This window comes from Centrocercus urophasianus, unplaced genomic scaffold (genome assembly GCF_019232065.1).
Source record: "Centrocercus urophasianus isolate 14NV4802_14NV808 unplaced genomic scaffold, USGS_Curo_1.0 seq_11, whole genome shotgun sequence".
NCBI classification, from domain to species: Eukaryota; Metazoa; Chordata; class Aves; order Galliformes; family Phasianidae; genus Centrocercus; species Centrocercus urophasianus.
The window spans coordinates 62,215,538-62,236,403 of record NW_024884253.1 but is presented as its reverse complement, the minus strand read 5'-3'; positions in this window follow the sequence as shown (position 1 = coordinate 62,236,403).

Sequence of the window (20,866 nt, the reverse complement as noted above, 5' to 3'; positions counted from 1 at the left end):
AGCAGATTGATCTGAAACCCCACAGTCCCTGCTCACCAGCAGAATGTGACCAGGGCAACCAAGACCTCTGCAGCCTGGCTTGGGGTAATCATAATACACTGAAGTCAAGGGGGCATGGTGCATGTGTTGTGATATTTGCCACCTGCACTTGGATGCTCCAAGATCCTCTCCCTCTGCCATTCTCTGTACCTTTCTCCAGGAAGTCTTCAAGGACCATCTCTTCAGACAGCTTCTTCACAGCACTGCCACAGTCTGCAGTCTGGGACTGTTTGCTCCTTTTATTTATTTCCCCATTAGAGAGTTATTTGTGCAGATTACTGTGCCCATGTAGTAAAAGGAAGTCCTTCACAGTACTAATGGAGAAGAAGGCATCACCACAGTCCCTTTCTCCTGCATTCCTCCCTTCCTGCAGCAGCATCCTGCCTCCCGCTCTGTTGCTATGCGAGGTGCAGTCAGAGGTTATCTGCACGGTAATTCTCAGCTAGTTATGGATAACAGTGCTAACTTCATAGCTTAACACAGAATAAATGAGCAGTGTAACTTGAGGATGAGCATATGTTGCTGCAGGGCTGTAGGTTCCTTCCCAGAGCAGCACAGTGCTGCTGCTTGACTGGATGGCCTGTTCCTGTGTTGCTTTCCCCAGACATAGGTTTGCTGGCCAGAGCTCACTAGCAGCACCAGCACACCCTCTCCACTTACACAGAGGACATGTGAGTCTGTGATAGCAAGCAGAAGCACAGTGAAGTAAGTCATGGAAGTTGTCTTGTTGAAGTCTGACAAAGCAATGTGTGTCATGTAGAAACCAGAAACTTGCAGTGCTGGATTTTAGTCCTCAAGACTTGATGTGACACACAAAGGTGGATGGCAAGACACTCTTTTCTGAGTTCTGGAAGACCAAGGGACTCCTAAATATGATAGCTGTACATGTTTCATCTTGCTTCTGTGTGCCCCACTGACCTTTCAGTTTTGCTTGTTATATGCCCATTTGCACTCCTTTATCCAAATCTTGTTCACACTTATATATGCTGGCTTCCAATACAGCATAATAGAGCTTGATTGACCCAGAATAAAGTCTTCATAATAAAAATCCCATAATTTTGTCTGACATGTTATAAGTAATAGACAGTAGAGAATAATCGACTGCTTTTTCTCCCTCACAGCAACAAAATTAAGGCCCTCAGGTACTCCTGTGATGCTGGATGTCACTTCAGAGATCTTCAGAGGTCGCTGAGTTACAAGTAGCTGTCAATTTGTGAGACCTGAGTAGGCATCATGTAGCAGTTTGGCACGCGGCATTACTGCAATCAACACTAATTTTGCCTATAAACAGGTGCTACTTCCCATTCTTGAGGGATTTCTTCGGTGGGAGGAAGAATATTAAAAATAGACATTCTTAGATTTGCAATTATCTCAGAAATCAATTTAAAATACAGCTCTAAGGGTAACTCCTTACTGACAATGGAATTTGTGTCTTCTCTGTTCTGCATTCTTCTTCATCTGTGGAGTATGGCACCTCTTTCTGAGGTAAGTCAGATTTTGGAATTAAATTTCTCACTGTGTCTGTTTCCAAACTCTCCTCTCCACGTCCCTTTTCCACCTACACTGCAGACTGCCTTTTCCAGCAGGCTGCAGTCCTTAGCAGTCAGATTATTCGCTTTGGTGGCACAAAGACTCAGCACCACAAAACACAGATATAAACCCGATGGTGGGAAGAAGCACCAACCCCCTTTTGAAAGAAATTAGACTTTACACCAAAAAATGAATACTGAACTTGGAAATACACACTAAAGGAAGAGAAACAAACTTCTGTACTCCAAGAGCAATGTCATTTAAAAGCTGTCATTACCTGGAGAAACAAAGGTGTTAACGTCTTTCCCATTGCACAGAGAATACAAAGACTTGTATTGCTTGTGAGTTGCTCTCTCTACAGTACTATTCTGAAGGGCATATCATTAGACCTCTTCCACCAATTCCCTCCTAAGCGCCACTCTTGTTGTTCCTAGGAAAGGTGTGCTGACCCCAGGACTTCAGAAAGTCATTTCGCAAAGGGCACCACAGTGAGGTGAGATAGGAAGGGAACTTGTATATGCAGTCAGCAACAGCAATAATGTGAGAAAGCCAGACACCAGTCATTGCAGCCTAGCAGTATTTAAAGAGTGAAGTAAAGCTGGAGCATTAGCCAAGAAGTGAAGTCATGCTGTACGGCACAAGGTCACCTTCTAACCAAAGCCTTATATGACTCAATTGCTGGTACATCCTATCCAGATTGGTTTACTCTCCATCTAACCTTCCTGGCAAGGGTGGTTGTTCTTGAGTCCCATGCCAGGTTGGTAGTATAAAGCCTTTTACACAGAATGAACTCATCAAGCTGGTCCTTGAGTACTAACATGACAGAGGTTTTCAAAGAAAAAATTTCCAGAATGTATGTATTGGAAACAGTGATGCTGCTTCAGCAAAAATTGTGTCCCTCCCTTCTCTGCACAAATAAATGAAAACAAGTTAGTCTGAGACATCCTCTTAGCATGGAAAAAACTCATCCCATATTTACTGGCTAATATCAGTTTTTGTATCAACACTACCAATACTTGACCTCGCTATGAACACATTCCGAACCTCTTTTGATGACAAATGCTAAATAAAGTCTTTCAAGCAAGAATGTGTTATTAACTTGTCTCCCCTGTAATTAGAAGTAAGATTCTTGCCAATAGTTCTGGGCTTTAGGTGGTGGCTGAGAAGAAAGGGCCTCACCAGAACTGACTCACCACTTCTGCTCCTTGCGGCACCATTGCAGCACTTGTGATGCTCAATGCTCCCCAGCTGTTGGATGTAAAGAAATCTGTATGTCTATAGCTTTGGGCCACATGGTTTGGCTCAGCTGTCAGTTTTCCAAACCACAATTAGAATGATTAGTAACTGCTCATTGCTACTGTCACCAGACATTACTTTGGGGGCAGAGTTTGTAGGATGCCAGTGAGGTAATGGGAAGGGAGGAAAACCTTTGATGCTATGCTTACTGAAGAAGGGAAGAGAAATGAAACTGAATGTTGTAAACCAATAAAGAAAATCAAACCAATACAGCCAAGTGGAACAAAAATCACTTCAAGTGGCTTTACAGTTTTTTTTTTTAAATAATTATTGCTTGCAACACTGCATGGGGCCATTTGCAAAGGAAAAACTGCACCATTTTTTGTTGTTGTTTAAAAAGTAGACAGTAAAACAATAAATAATATGATTGCTCTTGTAAATGGAGTTGGTTGGGAAGATTTCAGAAATATTTCACTGTTCTGAGGATTAGGAGCTCAATTATTTAGCAGCAATGGATCTGATTTTAAAACTCACTCAGCTCACCCAAATCACTTTATGAGAAGGAATCTGTTTACAGAAAAAAGTACTCTCCTTTGCCTTAAAGCTATATTCTCTTTTACAGAAGCATTTGTAGATATTAGGAGTGGGCAAGATTTTTTGAAGTATTGAGATTTTAAAGAAACTGTTCATACATCAAGGAGTACCTAAATAGCTTGTAATCTATTTCTGCGGGTTTCAGCTTACTGTGCTACCTCTGCAGGCCTTGCCAGGCATCTATTTGAATCTCAAATGTCCTGAAAAAGAGACTCCAGCCATCTTTCCCAATTTGTTACACTGAACATTTGAGAATCTATCTTCATTTTGGAAATCCTCAGCATACATTTTAGGTGAATTTATTTCTTCTAAGCAGGCTTGGGGGATGAGATGAGTACATTTCTGAGAAGCTGTAATAGATCCAGGACAGATCTGTCTCAAACAGACTGTGCTAGTTGCTGCTACACAAGGACAAATTGCGCCAGCTTGGGCTTTCAGGCTGAGGGGGCATCCTGAGATATAAGGATGCTATGTCCCACAGCTATGCATATGCAGTGCCTGCCACATGCTTCCACCAAGTCAGCATGTATGTGATCATTTTGAAAAGCAGGTGAACTAGGCCCAGATCAAACATTTATGCCGTGCCAGCAAGTGGTAGCTCAGGTCAGCCTGTCAGTCGTGCACCCCAACAGATTTATTATAGATACAATCGAATTGAAAACAGCAGCTCCTAAAACTGTTTCACTGCTCTTCTTGTAAGTCATCTATTACTTCTAAATTGCTTGATAAATATGTTATTTTTATGGACCTTCTACAGTCTCTCTTAGTTCTGTCCAACTGTTCAAAATACACAGCTTTCCTAGAAATTCCCCTCTTCCCACCCCTACAAGCAGCGCAAAGTGATCTTCAGCCAGCAGCTGAGATTGCCTCCAGCGCAGAGCAATCTTGGTACAGCAGCAGGCTTTGATCACCAGCTCTGATCCAGGCACTCCTAGCAGTCCCTCTGTGCATGGGAATTGCTGCATTTCAGACAGGTCTGTGGTGAGCCCCATTAGCATCAGTGTGCTCAGCAGCAGCAGGGACAGCAGTGCAGTGATGGCAAAAAGAGTACTGATACTTTGGTTAGGTGTGAAACAGAATGTACTTGACGGAAGATAATTGGTGAAATAGTCATAAATCAGCATGCTACCAGTAATGGGCAAGTGAAAAGATGAAGTTTATAGTGTTAGGATGTGAGCCCCTGTAAGCAAGGTCACAGCTTAAATGGCCCAGTTCTGCCAAGTGCCTCTGGAGTCACAGCAGCCTTGTGTTGACACAGAGGGTGCCATTTCTATGTCAGTTTAAGCTGACTGAATATTGTGTTGCTGCTGAATTAGATGCGGTATTCCCTGTTCTGTGGTTTCAGGTCCCTGTGCTTCCCTCGCTGCAGGTCAAGAGGCAGCAAAAGCACAGGCTGGCACAATTGCTGATGGGTGCAGAGCAGCAGCCAGGCTGCCTGCTGAGGGGCAGCTGAAGGACAGCCCTCCAAAGAGAATCACATCTTCCTGAAAGCTTTCAAACTGATAATAACACAGAGTGGGGGACACACTGCAAGAGCAGCACAAATCTCCTTTGAACAGCAAGCAGTTCTGCACTTTGTAGAGGGCTCTGAAAGGGCAGAAGTGGTTTTAGTGAAATAGAAGAGATGCAACAGCAGCAGGTATGCGCTGAACCTGACTGCTATAAATAAATGAGAGTTGACTAGCTGGATATCTGAAACTCAACCATCTTGTGATTTTGCCTGTGAAAGTTTCACCATGGGAAGAACAAGAGCTAAAATTCTGGCTACATTTAGAATCATCAAAGAATCGTAGAATTATAAAATCATAGAACAGTTTTTTGGGGAAAATATCATAGAGTAGCTTTTGTTGGAAGCAATCTTAAAGCCCACATAGTTCCAACCCCCTGCCATGGGCAGGGCTGCCCTCAAACAGCTCAGCTGCCGAGGGCACCATCCAACCTGGCCTTGAGCACCTCCAAGGATGGGGCACCTCCAGCTTCTCTAGACAGCTGTGCCAGCACCTCACTACCCTCTGAGGAAAGAATTTCCATCTAACATCTGACATAAATCTTCCTTCTTTTAGTTTAGAGTCATTGACCCTTGTCCTGTCACAATCAGACCACGTAAAAAGTTGCTCTCCCTCCTGTTTATGAGCTCCCTTCAAATACAAGGGAAGTGTGCTGCTAAATTATTGTAAGAAATAAATTAAGCTCCTTAAGTACATAAGGAAAGAAGTCTCCTTTCTAAGTACTGATCCAAGAACATATCCAGTTTCTGACCTTCTGCAAAACATCAGACCGGAGCTATATCTCTCCATGTCCTCAGTGCTGTGTTTTCCATCCTACCTGCCTTGTGTCCCTGCCTTGCAACCACACCCACAGGACAAAGCACTAGTGGAAGTTTAATTTTGGCAAAGGGTCACACAGAATGAGCATGCAGCCTTGAGTTACTGCCTCACAAGGCAAGATAGTCCCATAGAAACAGGTGAGAGGCCCTGGAGCCACAGACAGTAAGTTTGGACTCATCACCAGCAGCACATCCCAGAATTCAGGAGAAGACAGCCTCTTCATCTCTCACGATTAAAAGATTTGGTATTTGAGATGCTACCATCAGAGGCTGAAACATCAGCTCAGATTCTCATTGTGCATCAGTGCATGTTGTAGTCACCAAAGTTTCTATTATCCAGACTGTTTTGCTGCCTTCATGAGCTCACTGACTCGACATGCAATACATTTTCTACAACAGACAAGGAGAAAAAGGAGAGCATCTGCAGTTGCATGGAAGCTTGAAAGCCAAAGCAGCAATACACAGCCTCTGATGCTGTTTCTCAATCCAAGGCATTCATTATTTCCTTCTGCACAACAACATTTTTCTTATTCCTACCTGCTGTTGCAACCACTGCCTCGTTCATCATCCAATTACCACATAAACTTTAGGAAAGGATATTTGTGAGACAATCCATCTTTCCTCATACACACAATAAAAAATGAGTTAATAGCTGCATTAATTAAGTAGCTACAGTGTTTTAAGCCCTTTATCTTATTGCTAATGTAAATTATGAATCCCCTCTGTCCAAATTATACCACAGAGCATAACTCTTACTCAGAACTTTTCCTGCTGTTCTTTTTTTATTTTACAGCAATTTACTTTCTCTATCTTCCTGTATGCCACAAGCCATTCTACTTACTGAAGACACACAAACAAAACAAACCTTTCAGATTCTGGAAATCACATTGTTACTTCAAAATTTAAGCAAAGGGTTATCCATATAAAGACAGTGGGTAAGAATTGCATATTTGTTCTCAATTGATCCTGAAAGATCATGCAATTGTTTGTCATCAACCTTCAGACTTCCTCACAACAGCTGGAATAGCTCTCACTATTTACTCCCTGGCAAACTGTGAATGATGACTGCAGAAATCCTGTGACATTCAGAACTCTGTCGTAGAGAAAATTAATCTTCATTTGAGGAACAAGGAAGCAAGTAAATGTGAATGTTAATGTAATTAAAAACTTGCCAGTTGGGAAATGCTGGGCATCACGAGGCTTGAACTTATGACTAACGCCACTTTTTCGCAGCTGTGATGTATGCATGTATAGAGAAGAGAGATGCACTGAATTCTAAAATATTTAACATTTGCAAATACATTTTGTGCTCTCTTTGCAAGGTTTGTTGCAATTCCAGACAAAGCTAATAAAACCACTTCTAACTTGTACTCAATTTATCTTAACCTGCCTTTTCTTCTACACGCTGCATGACTCGGTACCAATGCCAGTGCTGGCAGCATACCATAAAAATCTGGAAAAATATTCAGTTTTTTTTGGATTTTTCTCCGTTCTGATCTTGTAATTCTGAGGGGGTTTCCTTTCTTGCTTTTCTTTGTCTTGCCAGCAGGCAAAACTAGCGCACCAAAGAAAGCATGTTAATCACACATGTTAATCGATTTCAATTATGACAATTGTATTTCTGGTATGAACTCTGCTTGTATAAGACTGTAATGAGTGATCTGATGTAACTGGGTGCACTTCCATCATTTCCATTTGTGCACCAATATTCCTGATGTGGAATTTCATTCCACATTAAGGGTTGCATACACAATTGCTGCATACACAGCATGTCAAACCCAGCCCTTATTTTGCCATCTGCCTGGAAGAACCTGCCATGTTATCTTCATTTCATTTTAATTCAGGCATGAATTAATTCATTGGCAGCTTAAGATACAACATTCAATTTCCCCAGGCCTATTAAAGTCTAAATCAACGCATCTTCTCTTGACTATCATTAGAGGTCAAAGGCACACTGTACCCAGGTTTAAATACGTGGCTACAGACCACATTTCTTTTTTTTTTTTCCCAACCCAGTCTGATAAGCCCCAAGTGGCAATACCACATCTAGATACTGAGGAAGGCCCCACATTTTCAGCAGGTCATGGCTGCAAAGAGTATTTCTCTGATGCACTTACTTTATGGGCCTCCAATTACAGTTCCTCCCGTAGTGCCTCAGCAGAGAAGGAAAACGGAGCAAATCCTGCCCTTTAGGACTGTGAACATGGAGTGCCATGAAAGAGCACAGGGCTCTTTCACAGCCAGATTTGAGGACAGGAGAGAGGTTTAAGTATTGCATAACCAGCCTTACTATCTGCTCAACTCAACAGGCATTAACATATTGCAGTGGGATGTGCTAACATGAAAACACTGTTCAACTCTTCTTCTAATGCAGTATGTTGTGGGATTCCTCAGTCTGCCTCTGCTATTCCTTTCCCAGGAAAATGCAGTAATAGAGTTCACCAACATGTCAGCCTTGCAAGGTAGTTTCCCCCTTGCTTAATGGATTTTCCTTACCTCAATGGACCTTCAGTACATCTTCACTGAAAGTTTATATGTGTTGATCTTGATCTTTTTTCCTTTTGTTCATTGACCAAATATTGAAGATGAAGTTCAAATACTAAGACTTTCAGTGAGCTGGTCAAGGCTAAAGTGAAATATCCATTAAAACCCCAACTAGCTTCAGGTAGGATTTCTAATTATAAAACTATTAATTAAAGTATTTTACCGCACTACTGAGGTCTTTTTTTTTCCACTTAAGTAATAAGAATGAATCTATTAATCTTCAGTATGCATATCTCTAGAAAGAAATGAATGGGAACATTTTAATTTTCATCAGCGTTTCTGGTGGCTGAAAGCAATTAAGTACCATCATATACAGTATCTGTGATAGCTTAAGGGTGCAGAATGAAACGACATGAATAAATAAAAGAGCCAATCATAAAAACTTACATCTAAATCACAGAATTTTTTTAAAAAGAACATATCAGGACTAACTTAAGTACATGAATATATTCACATACGACCTCAATTTGCGTTTTAAATTCTTTCAAAAACATTCACTTCTGTGTAATCAGTGGACATACATACAGTTTTGTGACACTACTCCAGATAGCAAAAATACAGTCAGTAAAAAAAAAAAGGTAAAATATTTATAGAAAATAATTTATAAATATATGAATACTAGTTCATCTCTGGTTAAAAATGCTTTTCCACAAATGCCATTATAAAAGCTCACTTTCCACTATTTCCTCCATGGCTTCAGGTGAACTCCAAGATTCACATATATCCCATCTGACCTTGTCTAAAGCCTTGCTTTAAGCAGGGGTAGGTCAAGGGCTGGACTTACAGAATTTGAACAAGGCAAAAACTATGGGTCTGCCTGGCCTGACTAAGCACAAGAGTGGGAGGAGAAACTGAGACTAACAGGATAGGAAGATCAGGAGTCACTGGGTGGAAGATGAAGGAAAAAATTCTGACAAGTAGAAGAGGCACAGGGGGAAATGAGCTGGAGGAACAAAAGCCCAGGACATGAACAGTGACACAGAGATGAGAAAAATGCTACTGCTGGAGAGGAGCACCAGGAGGTGGGTAGCAGCTGAGGACAGACAGCCATGGGTGACAGAGAAGAGCAAGGGCAGTGCATGGAAGTCACCTGAAGGTTGGATTCATCACCAATTAATCATCAATTCATCTAAGTCAGTACATGGATTAAAGGCAAATGCAAAGGTCTGAAAATATTTCTGCAGATAGATAGGTCCTACAAAAAATATGTGTTATAAGGTGCAGGGGAATGGAAGCAGAAAACAGATAAATCTTATCCCCAAGTACAAATTCATTTTGGTATCATAGCACATGTTTATAAAGGTTGAGTTAAATGACATTTCTGTTGAGCGCTTGGATTAATTTATTTTCTGTTTTTGAAGAACTTTGGCTCATAGTATCTATTCTATGCCCACTCCTGCAAACAGTCATATCTACTGTGCAAATAAATGTACTGCTGAAAGGTAAAAAGTACCATCTCAAAAATTGTTAAATCCTCGGGGCCTTCAGAAATGGTGAGTAGTGACAAGTGAAACAAATATAATCCACCAAAAATGTTTTTTAACTATACTAACTTGTTCACTTAAGTCTTTTTTTTTTTTTTTTTTTTTTCTTATTTTTTTTCCCCAGTCATTTATTATAAACAGCAGCATGAAGCATTTTGTCTGGATTTTATGGAAGGAATGGCCTGGAAGCTAAATCATAACCAAAATTGTAATAAAAAGAAGATGAAAAATGTACAAACAAACCATATTAGAAATTGCTTATTACATTTTGGTGTCCTCAAGAAGTTGTTTACTGTGTATTTCTTCTTTCCTGATGTGAGATCTACATTTCATTTTTCCTTTCTGTCAAACCTCTTTCACTCAGTTTCTAGCTTAAATACTTTCTCTGTGACAGCAATTGTAATCCTGTGCCGTTTCCTCATCTGCTCCCTCTCAGGTGTAGATTTTACCTGCAACAAAACAGAGCCAAATGTACATGAAGATTATTTTGCAAGATGTATGGGATCCTTATGTTTTCATTAAAGGTTTGCATATTTCGCCAATGTACTGCTTCAACAGTGCAAGAACGAAATTCACACATACAAAAAATCAGTAGAAAACCCACTAACAATATTTTACTCATTAAGAATGGGTTCATAATGGGCTACTCAAAATAATAATTTGCTTTCTTTTTTAAGGGTACAAGGATACTTAGATTTTCAGGACTACAGCTTTGACTGAATTAACTACGGAGTGATATTTCTGTAAACAAAGATGACACTGATGTTGAAGTTGAACAATATAAGAAAATTTCTCGTTGAAGTCCTAGTAGTACAGGAAATGTAATCAAAGAAAATTTATCATTCATGGCATACTCATGAAAGGAAGGCAAAATGTTCCACGTCTGAAAATGGAATCTGCTAGTTCCTAGTTGCATCATAGGCACATACCTGATGTGTGCAGGCAGAGCAAATGCCACAGTTTAACATTTAATAATCCTACGATGAAGATGTCTTTATACATCCTGTAAAAGGCATTAATTTATCATTTGTCTTTTTTTTTTTAATCAGCTATTCACCTTGTGCTTACTAATAGATGATATTTACCAGTCTACCGCACACCTTTGTTTGAGCAAGACTTTGATGGCCATTAGAAATCAGCAGTGTGGTACAGGGGTGATTTTGGTCACAGAAATAGAGGCAAAGCACTTGCAAGCTGTCTTGAAGTTGAGAAGAAACTTCACTCCATTCATCTCCTGTCGGAACATATCCTCATGTGATGGGATTTGAAGAAGGTAGGGGGGAAAAAAAGGAAAATAAACAAATATCACTACAACTTCTGGCAAAAACACCTCATTGTCTTCATTTTTGCTGCTGGTTATTCTTTCGCAAACTTATCTTCCATCAAGGACTTCTACGTGGAAAAGGCTTTCCTTGACCAAGTCTGCTGAGACATTCCTTCTCTGGTAGACACTATGGCTAGCAACATGAGCAGAAATAAGTCTATTTTGCCAGTCCATGCCAAGTTTAAGAGCTCCCTAGTTGAAGTACTATTCTTAAGAAAAATTTTAGCTGTTGAAAGTATGTAAGTGTTGCACTGTTAGAAAGGAAAATGCGCACTCTACTCACACTTCTGCAGGAGTCAGTCATCTGTGAATCTCTGACTTGTCCAACCTTGCAGTCATGTCTGGTGAGACAAGATCTCTGCAGAAATCAGTTTGGAAACATCATTGTGATGTTTCTCCTCAAATGTCATTGAAGACAATGGTGTCTGTATACCAGCATATCCTCACCAGCACGCCTTGGGATCTTAGGCACATAAACTGTGTAACAATAAGCACATTCTTGATGTGCTCTCTCCAACGCTACTTCATCCCCAAGGAAGAAGTTCTGTCTCACACTTGTTGAAGTTTTTGTTTCTCTAGCAGGCAAGTGGATGCGATGTCCAGGATGAGTGAACTGGCTGCTTATTTGTAGGTGAATAGCAGGAGCAGCAAAATTGCCCCATCTTGGCCCATAATGTACAACATGTAGCAAAATTACAGCCATATCCCAAAGACAGCACAGAAAACACAGAGCCAGTAAAGATGGGTAATTGATATTTCCAGAAAGTTGAGAGGAAAGCCCCAGCTACTATGGTCATGCATGTTGTTGTTGAGCGTACACACAAACACATATACACATAGGAAAGCATCAGAAGGAGAAGAGGATTACATAACACTCAGACCTCTGTTGTGCAGCATGCATCTAGTACTAAACACAGGTGTCAGAAACAAATTGCTCTGGAGGATTTGCACCCATCTCCCTACCGACAACATTTGATAGAGAAATTGCATTCCCAGGATGGCAGATGTGGATGTACTTCTATAATTTTCTTGAGGATATGACGATTATTAATACTTAGTCCTTAGATAGCACTTCACATTTACAAATCTCTGTACAAACTACATTTAATTAATGACAAGTCCTTAAATACATTGCAGTTGAAGTATGCGGCTTAGAATGACTGATGCGTGCAGACAGAAGAATCGTTAACCTTAATGAATCATGTCTGAGACAGTGGATGGAATGCATATCAGAAATACACCTGCAAGCGTGACAGGTTGGTAAGATAGAAATTTAGCCATCTGCAACAAGCTGTTTTGTTGCCTTCCAGCTTGTGACTGCTTTCCTGGTAGATTGATAGACATGAGGTAAGCTAGCAGGGATTGCAGTGTGCAGCAACAAGCAGACACACAGTGCTTGCTTATGGTGTCACAGCTCTGCTTCATTTGTGCGACACCAATACTGATAGGAGAGGTATTTCCTGATTACAGATGGTTTCAGCAAATGCAGAATTAAGCCTGTGAGTAACCTGCAACTCACAGTCACTTTGAGACTTCTGAAAAGGAGCATAGTGCAGGATTAAAATTATACTCATTAATTACTAACATCAGCAACACCAACACAGCAGAGCATGCATCAAATACCTGGATGAAGATCATCAACTGCTCAAGGAGATCACCTTGATGATTTTGCAGTATGAAATTACTTATGCTGAACCAGTTACCTCCCCAGTCAAGCCAAGAGTGGTTGTCCTCAGTGTGGAACAGCCCTTAAGAATTTTGAGCATCTTTTAGCCACAGCCACCACATTCTCAGGGAAACCCAGCAAGACACTCGCTGTACGTTTTGCATGGCTTTTTGGAAACACCAGACACTATCTCAATATAATATATTTACAATTGCATTTTGAATATCTCTAGGGTGCCTGGCAGACAGATCAATATTTTTGATAAAAGTGATGTTTTGATATTAAGAAATACGTCTGTCTAGGTAGTCTGCATTTAATTTTTCCTTTAATGTATTACTGTTGAACTTCCTCTGTCTGCTTCAGTGTTTATAGGCAGCACCATCATTCTGTGTCCAGATAAGCACAACTCCTTTTGCATTAAATTTTCTCTTAACTCCTTAGGCAGGCAGACCAGCTCCACTGGCTGCTATCAGAGGTCTACATCAGGATAGCAAGGTGCAGGTAGATCTCCTCATTTCTTTTGTTGATGTCCCAACCCTGGAGGCATTCAAGGTCAGCTTGGATAGAGCCCTGGGCAGCCTCTGGTCTAGTGGGTGGCGGGGGTTGGAACTGGGTGATCTTTAAGGCTTCTTCCAAACCAAGCCATTCTATGATTCTATGACTTTGCTGAATAGCAAGGTTAGCTTAGGCACTCTTGGGTGTCAAACCTATATGCTATTGCCAAGCATAGAGTAAAGCATCTTAATATTATTCTTATTTCTTAAAATGATCTGCCATATTAACATGATGTCAATTCTTTCAGTCATGTTGATCAGGATACTGAGAGTTTGTTCCTTGACACCCACATACATTATCTTCCCCCTGAATAAGCAAAAGAGAGACCATAGAGACCACGGTCCTTACTGGGAGAACAGGTAGCCTGGTAGCTATGGCAGCAAGTCTTTGTGAGAGGTGAGTCCTGCTTCTGCAGTAACACTGTACAGAGAAAAATACACACAGATTTGTTTACTGGTAACCTGCTGTGGTAAAGAGAAATTGAATGGATTTGATACTCCTTAGAGAAACACGCCTGTTCTTCATATTAATTACACTGGAAGTAACTTATTAATGCTGTGTCAGCTTGTGTTTACAGTTTTCACAGGAAAAAAGAGAGAACTGACATGACAGAAATGATGGTAGATATACTTACTTGTTTGTTTTGTACATATTAAGTGGGTTTATAAATAAAGATACTCTCACAATCATGAGGCAAAGCAGAACTGAAATTAAATCCTAATAACTGTCAAACCCTCAAATTTTGCTTCTTTGGTGAACAAACAACACAAAGAACATTTTCTTTGTGGAAGTAGAAAGTCATGCCAAACATCTCACCTTCAGGCTCAGTTATCCCCAATGAGTTTGGGTTTAAGTAACTGTATTCTGGAACACACAGAATCACAGTGTCGTTAGGATTGGAAAAGACCTCTAAGATCATTGAGTCCAAGCATCAACCCATTCCCACCATGCCTACTAACCATGTCCCTCAGTGCTACATCCACATGTTTCTCGAGCACCTCCAAGGACAGTGACTCCACCACCTCCCTGGGCAGCCTGTGCCATGCCTCACCACTCTTTCTGAGAAAAAATGTTTCATAACATCCAACTCAACATGAGGGGCTGTAGTGTGAATAGCCATAGTTCTTGGTCTCTAGTGTGAATAGCCACAGTTCTTGGTCTCCTAATTTGGTTGTAAAAAACACAATAAACAAACCTGAGCTGGGCTTCTCTAAGACACTTCCTGGGGGAAGGCACCCAAGCCCCTTTCCCAGCACAGTGGGGATGGCTGGTGCTGAGTTTTGCTATAATACATACACTTGTACCAATGTAAGCAAGAAACACCAGGAAGATGTTTTACAAATATTGCAACAGCAAGCTGATTTGTTAAAGAGAATGAATTACCAAGGAGAAGGCTAGCAAAAAGTCTTACATTTCAAATAGTGCAGCAACCTAACTAAACCTTTGTTCTAGTATATGTGCAAAAACGTGCCCTTGCTCAATTTTATGTGTGATTACCATGGCAGCTCTATGAGAACCCTTAGGAGAGTATTGGAAAAAGTCTGTGTAAGTATGACACCACAAAAAGCTTCTTCCCCTCCTTTCTGTTTTGTCATTGAACCACAAAAAGCTTCTTCCCCTCCTTTCTGTTTTATCATTGAACTCTACTCAAGGTCCCTTATCATTCACTTTCTCCCTCAAGAGTTCATCACCCTCTGCTCCTTCCTTGCCTCAGTGAAGTTGGGGATGGCAAGGATCTCTTCAATCTGAAGGAGCATTGGCAGCTGCTCTGCTCACAAAGTCGGGGTCTTCAGAAAAAAAAACCCTGCAATCTGTAATTCTATAGCAGCCTGCTTTGTTCGGGATATTAATCATGTGCTGTTGGACTTTGTTGGTGCTTCATCATAGATCCAACTCTAAAAATAAAAATATCAGTAATAAAAACACCCCGTCCAGCCAGGATGTGCTGCTGAGTTTAGCCTTCAGATATGCAAGGAGGAGACCCGACAATACACTCCACTGAGGTGTCCCTGGCACTTTTTCCTTGATGAGCATGGTGCCACAGTGAGTCAACACCATGCATGGCTGCCAATGTGATGTCAGCCACCCAGGGTCAATCAGAAAGAAACAAAAGTAGGATGCTGTCCCTCCCCACGTCATTAGAGTGTGTCCCCAAATACACCACGGCACTACTGCAGAAGGGCAGCCTGGCTCACAGAAGGCTCTAGGTGAGACCTCCTGTGACCTGCTTAGAGGATGGTCCATAGTCACACAGTCCTGTTTGTCCCAGAGCCACCTCCCTCACAGCTCTCAGTCTTGCAGGCCCAGCACCAAAAGGCTGGGAGTCAAGAAGAGCACCCAGGGACTCACACCTCTGCAAATCCCACACAGCTCATCTTCCTATAGAAATGGCAATCTCTGAACCTACCTGCAGTATTGTTCTGAATAATGCAGCTTCCTTTTAGAAAGGCTGTGAAATGCAATACAGAAGGATGTGTTTGCACACAGATACTAATAATGTAAAACAGATGCTTAAAGATTTCATAGCGTAGAAACATTTATAATGTTTCCTGATTAGAAACAGGCAAACTTTTCTGTTTAGCCATTAAATGCAAGTTTGGCTGCATTCTGATGGCATCTATTGTTTGTAACAATAAACAGCTTGGTTAATCAGACGCATGAAATTAAATATGAAATCATTTCTCTACAGTTCACTTTGTCTCCTATTTCTTATCACATACAGCTAGGAGGCTGTTGAGAATCCAGTATAACTCGCTGATACTGTGCTATGTTTACAATTCTGAGAGCCTTGTTCAGTGCTTTGTTATTTTAAGCAGATATAAACAAAATAACACTATAGTGCTAATGAATATTTACCATTTCTGTAGCTGGTTTGTTTTGCATAATGCCAACAGCTTCACTTCTATTCAAAGCTGCATACATTTGTAGCTGGATATTGGGATTGTTTAGTCTGGAGTAGAGAAGGCTAGGCTTCTTCCCCTGAGTAACAGAGATAGGGTGAGAGGCAATAGCCTTAAGTTGACGTTGAATTGAGGTATTGAGAAAAATTACTTCTCAGAAAGAATGGTGAGGCAGTGGCACAGGTTGCCCAGGGAGGTGGTAGAGTCACCATTCCTGAAGGTGTTCAAGAAATACGGAGATGTGGCACTGCGGGACGTGGTTTAGTGAGCATGGTGGGGATGGGTTGGTGGTAGGAGTTGATCTTAGAAGTTTTTTCCAACCTTAGTTGAGTCTATGATTCTGGTGCAGGTTAGAGAAACTCATCTGACCATAACTCAGATAGCTGACAGCAGTTCACCTAGAACTAATCCACACTAGATATAGAAATATAACACGAATAGTCAACAAATTTTTCTTGCATTAAGTTGGCACATACATCCACAGCACGTGGAATAAAGGAAGCTTAAAGGCATGGTTAATGGGCACAAAGTGGAAAGCAAAACAATACTCATCTAGAAAACCTCAGAAAAATCCAAATAGTTCTAAGTTGAAAGCTTGACAAGTCAAATCACTGCAGCAATAACACATCATCAGTGACAATTACATTTGTTAAGGAGAACGCCTATAGAACACTCATCCCATCTCCAGATGCAGAACAATCTGGTCATCAGGCACTAATCAGGATGCCAGCAATCACTCCAGGTAGCTGAGGGGACTGTCATAGCCTTGTACGAGAGCAGCAGCCTTTTGGTACTCACCATTTAGCTCTGTCGTTGTCAGGGTGACTGGAAAAGAATTACACAGAGTGGGACTAAATAGAAAAAATAAAAGATTTTTCATGAAAAAAAATCCATACAGTTCTACATTGACTAAATATTGTTTTGAAGTCATACAAATCATGACAAAAAATACTGGAACTAATTAAAATTAAGCATTTGATTTTATCTGTCCATGAAAAAAATACAAGAGTTAGGGAAAAGCTGAAGTATGACCTTGCAAAGCATTTAAAAAATGAACTTCCTTATTCCAGTCATCTGATGGCTAAACTCAGGAACACATCCTGGCTGGATGGGGTGTTTTTATTACTGATACTTTTATTTTTAGAGTTGGATCTATGATGAAGCACCATCTTTTATCCAGAGGGATAAAAAGAGATGCTCTGAATGGAGGGAAAGGGGGAAAGTAACAAATACCACTATTGTGAAGTGATTTATGAGCTGGGTTTCTCCTCAGATCTCATAGCTTCTGGTCTGCACTGTGATCACCAAGGGCTGATCTTGCGCAGCAAGTTTCACAAGAATGCAGCTGCAGATCAGGTGCTACCACACCACTATCCCTGCTCAATGCCTCCTGCCCTATGGCTGAGCTAATCCAAGGTGACTCATGCTAAAAGCTGCAGTGACCCTTCAGCTTCCTAGAAGGGCATTTCTTCGTCTTCATGTCCTACATGAGAACAAAGGCATTGTGTAGAGACCCGATGCCATAATACAGGGAGTTGAGTGAATCATGCATGCAGAAAGGACTTTGTTTTGCCCCTTAACAGTGGTGAAGGGGAAGGGGCTTGCATTTTCCTGTTCATATATGAAAAACTTAAGACACGATATAGTACATCACCTACAACTAGGTAATCTAAAATGACAGAACAGAACTAATTAGTTTTCTAATCAAAAGTACAGCTAGCACATTAAAAAAATAAGTTTTTAAAGTGAAGTGCTAAACCTTAACTATGCTAACATTAAAGTGACTGCTGAAATTTAAAGTCGCTATGCTTTCATATTAATTCCCTCATGGGAATTAAATGGCTCGCTAATTGTCACCATCATGTTTTTGATGCTTTTATGGGTTTTATTTCCCACCTATGGGGCTGCTGCTTTTAAAATATAGCTTGTCACCTGTGATAAAATAAAGGCTTGTTGGAAACCAGCCAAGCCAGCCATACAAGAGGAGAATAGCCCCTCCACCCTGATAAATCCCATGGCTGTCATCACCAAATGGAACGCTTCCAGGGCCAGTTTTTCTCCATGCCTTTGCTGAAGAAGCAAAGAAGCCAGACTTTTCTGTGATGGTAATTAACTGCTAGCTTGGTACTGGCGAAGTATTGAGTTTCAGCCCCTGGTATCAGCATGGAAGGCTGGAGACCCTGTACGGGTAAAAGTGCTGGCACTGGCAGCAGGACACCAACATTCATGAAGTACTCACTGCAATTTTCCTCTGCTATGTCCTTTTTAACAGAAATGGCAATAGTTCCTCTCAGACTCAAAGGAGCACTGAGAAAATAGTATCTGTCAAGTGCTGAGAACTAGTCATAAATGCCATAGTCATAAATGCCACATGAAGACCCACAGCACAAAGATAACTCATTTTTTCACAACAAAACTTGTACAGAATTTGGCAAATAGCCCATTAAATAATAAAAGAACAGCAAAAATTGAGTGCCTTCTCATAAACACAGTACCATCCATTCTACATGCAGACCAAAGCTTTGCAGGAATAGCTTCATCTGGTCATACAACAAATGATGCCATCATCAACAAGAAGAGAAGACAACTCCCTGCTTTTGACTGCTAAGGTTCTTCACTTGGCAAATACAAAATTCTTTTAACACCACCTACTGTATACAATCGCTTTACGCACTATAATTTTTGATCTCTCAGGTGACCAGTAACAGGATGTGAGGAAATAGCATCAATTTGCACCAGGGAAGGTTTTAACTGGGTATAAGGAAGAATTTCTGCACAGAGAAAGTGGTCAGGCATTGGGTCAGGCTACCCAGGAAGGTGTTGGAATCCCATCTCTGGAGATATTTGTGATACACAGATGTGGCATGAAGTGTCACAGATTAGTGATGGACCTTGGTAGGTCAGGTTAATGGCTGGAAAAGATGATCTAGATCCTTTCCAACCTTAAGGACTCTATGTTTTTCAGACTCAGCACAGGACACAAAAAGTGCTCCCCCTTGGAGGCATAAACATTGCAAGAAGACATTTTTTCACCAAAGCAAGAGAGAAACAGGAGCAAGCACAGAGAAATCGTGAAAATTCAGATGGTACCTACACATGCTACAATCCTGCCAGGCAGTTGTCAGTATTGTCCACAGAAAATGCATGCTTGCTATGAGCCGACACCTTGCCCAGTCCCTATGGAACTATGAAGACATTATGATAGATATGGAGGACAAGGAAAGAGGCTCAAGTCTGATCAAAAGAAGCTCAGGTTACTTAAAGCACATGGTCTGTTTTCATTTTTTGGCTAAGACACCTCACTGAAAATACGCTATGTGGTGACAGAAAGAGGGAAATTGCCATCTGCCAGTATCCAATACAGCCAACAATATTTTCCTATCCAAGCACCAAAACTGCTTTTTTTTTTTTTTTTTCCTCCACATATATTTGAGCAGCTGGCAATGGCAGCAGAGCAGAAAGCCACTTCAGTTCTTTGACATGCACATAAACGAAAACAAAAGAAAAAGAAACAGTGAAAAGGCAGCAAGCAGTTAGAAACTGAGCACCAATCTCTCCGAGCACCAATCTGGATGTAGATGGCTGGTCCTCCATAAATCTGTGACAAGCAGATCTGCAGTTTGACTTGCTCAGGACAGAAATATAACATTGAAGTTTCTTCCCACGCTCAAGGTAACAGACAAGGAAAACAGCTGCAACACAACTGATGGAAAAAGAGCTTGATTTGTGCCAGGGACTACAATGATTTGCTAGTTATACCTGATGGAGTTCTCAGTTGCAGGACAGGAGAATTGTAGTTTGCTAAAAAGGCCGCTGCGGCTTATGACAGTCTTGTTGATACTAGTTACCAAGAAGTTACTGATCAGAAGGACACAGAAGCCCCTGCAGTGTCATCTCTGTCTCCATCACTGGTGGCTGTGGAGGATGTGCAGGATGAAGGCAAGAGGACACTGCAGAGAAACAGCTTTTGCAAAGCCTATGGGTAAAGGAAAGCCACGCAGCTCCTGCTGGCGCAGGCCATGGGCATGCCTAGCATGTAGTTCACATTTCAAAGCTCATCCAGTTCTGGGAAAAAGTGTTATAGGACAAGCCTGCTCAGCCCTGCTTTTTGTCACAAATGTTAAGCAGTGGGATCTGGTTCTGTTTTGATTTTTTGCATGGGTGTCCCACTGACATTTGTATTGATGTTGGCATTCTTGGTAACTGAACTTTCTAAAGTTTCCCGTTGCTTTTGCCACTGACATCTCATCCCAGTAGGCAGGAGTGAATGTGTATCTGTGTGTGCGCACGCTAAACAAACTACCTTCAAGCACAGGGTGAACTTGCAGAGCTGTTTCTTTCCCCACCGTTCAGCTCTCTGATCTTTAATATTTTCCTTTTATTCTATCAGTTCCCATGGGGTGACTTCATGTGAACTTTTTAGAAATCATCTAGAGTGGTTTGGTCTGAGAAAAGACAAGCTACAAAAGGCATAACCTGAAATAAGGAAAATGCCACTTTAAAAAAAAAAAAAACCACAAAAAAAAAAACATGGGAAAGGAAACCAGGGACACTTTTCACCTTCTTTAAATGACGGTATCACCTGTTGCTTCTCTTCTGCTTTTGCAGGTATGAGAAACATCCACGGATTGCATTTCATTTTTCGAAGAAGATGATAGAGGTTGTTAA